We start from the raw sequence: 2,330 nt of genomic DNA on the forward strand, positions 1-2,330 counted from the left end.
TCAAGGTGAGCGGGGAGCGAGCGGAGAGCGACTTGGGGGCGGGGTCAACATGATCGATTAGCGGAGCGGACCAAGCTTTAAAGAGCGAAGAGCGGATTTCTCGGCCGCACCGATCCGCTCACGTGGCCTGGTACAGTGTAAGTCTATCCCCCACCCACCCCGCCTACCCAACCTCCTCCAACAGTTTCTACGTCAAATGTACTCTCTTTTCTGGACTCTTTTTGTATCACAAACAGTACTGTATTTGCAAATCTGGTATGTCATAAATGTATAGATGTAGCAGTACTGTCTATCTGTGTCGTGTGTGTCATATATGTTATGATGAATTGAAAATGGGGGACCCTGATGTAAACAAGACGAAATTCTTTCTCTGGTCTGCATCCCCTTATGTAATTGAGCTGTACTGTACTGTACCCATTCTGCAATCTGTTAATAAAGTTTTCAATCAATCAATCAATCAATCAATCAATCAATCAAACAAAGGTCTGTTCCATTGTATACCAATCAATGGGATACATTGCATGTTGACCTGCATTCTTTCAAATGTATATAATTAATCATTAAAACAGATGTGTAACAAATAAGAAATACAAATTCCACAGAAGGCATTAAATAATTATTATTTTCAATCATTTCACAATAATTGCATAATTGTGTTTGAATATCTGAGTAATTAAAGTAATTATACATTTGTCCAAAATAGCTGGTTCAGATATGGTTATTGGTTAAGCAGCTGCCCTGTGATCAGATGAATCCATATTATTTATTTTTCCGACATCAAATGCGTAATTTCTTATCGTACAAATATTGTCATATTTATTTTAATTATGATTAAGTAATTAATTCCAAGGAGGCCTGTAGCGTTGACGTGAAGGAATCACTATGAGAACACAGTCTGTCAAGTTATAATGAAATTTTAAATTAGTCAATCAATCATGAGATTTGATCGTGGCTGAGAGCAGATTTAAGAGTGCTCCTCAGCACTCTTAAATCTGCTCTCAGCCACGATCAAATCTGATCTCAGGAAAATTTGGGGACTCCCACTCCCAGCCCTAATATGTCTTAAATGGGCCGAAATCTGGCTAAGACGAAATTTTTTGTCGTAACTTCGTTCGGGAATGAGACCCTTTGTATATTTTTATTTTTACCAATGTTTTTTTTTATCTACTTTTTCTCCCCCCTTTTTCCGTATTTTTCTCTCATCCCAATTTAGTCGTTATGCCAATTCCCTTCCTGGTCGTTGCACGCTTTTGCCGCCTACTGTCGGCCTGGGGAGGGAGAAGACTACCACATGTCTTGCGTCCGATACATGCGTCCGATACATGTGGAGTCAGCCAGCCGCTTCTTTTCACCTGACAGCGAGGACTCTCACCGGGGGAGTGTAACGCGTGGGAGGATCACACTATCTCCCCCAGATCCCTTCCCTGCTGAACAGGCGTCCCGACCGACCAGTAGGAGTCGCTGTTTACAACGACCAGGATACATACCCCACCGGCTTCCCACCCGCTAACACTGCCAATTGTGTTAGTAGGGACGACTGACCAAGCCGGAGGTACCGCTGACAGCTGGATTAGATCCCAGAGTCTCTGCGTGGTAGGCGAGCGCTTAGTCCGCTGCGCTACCCAGCCGCACTTTTTACAGATGTTTTATAAGATTTACAGAAAATAAGAATTTATCGAAAAAATGCTAATTATATCTCTTTTATTGAAAAACCGTGAGGAAATGACTAAATCCAGATTTGTCATTGGAAAGAGGAGCCTTTTCCCTATCCATAGATGTATGATTTGGCCATAATAAGGTCAAGGTCAAGTTCAAGGTCAAATATGAATTTATAATTAAAATGGATATATCTTTTTTTTTTTTCAATGTTAGTCGTTATGCCAATTCCCAATCCCCTTCCTGGTCGTTGCGCACTCTACCCCCTACCGTCGGTCCGGGAGGGCAAAGACTATCCTCCGACACATGTGTACCCAGCCCACCGCTTCTTTTCACCTGGCAGCGCGGACTCTCACTGGGAGAGTGTAACGTGTGGAAGGTCACACTACCTCTCCCAGATCCTTCCCTTGCTGTGCAGGCGCCCCGACCGAACTGTAGGAGTCGCTGTTTACAACGACCAGGACCCACCCTCGCCGGGTTTCCCACCCGCTAACACTGCCAATTGTGCTAGTGTGGACGATCGGCCAACCCGGAAGCACCACAGCTGGATTCGATCCCACTGTCTCTGTGGTGGTAGGCAGATGCTTAGTCCGCTGCGCTACCCGCCCGCCCCGGATTATCATTTATTACTGTATCTACAAATCCTTCTGTTTAATCATCTTCCCTTTATTCAT

The sequence above is a fragment of the Notolepis coatsorum genome (genome assembly GCF_963971535.1).
Source record: "Notolepis coatsorum genome assembly, chromosome: 5".
In the NCBI taxonomy this organism is placed as follows: domain Eukaryota; kingdom Metazoa; phylum Chordata; class Actinopteri; order Aulopiformes; family Paralepididae; genus Notolepis; species Notolepis coatsorum.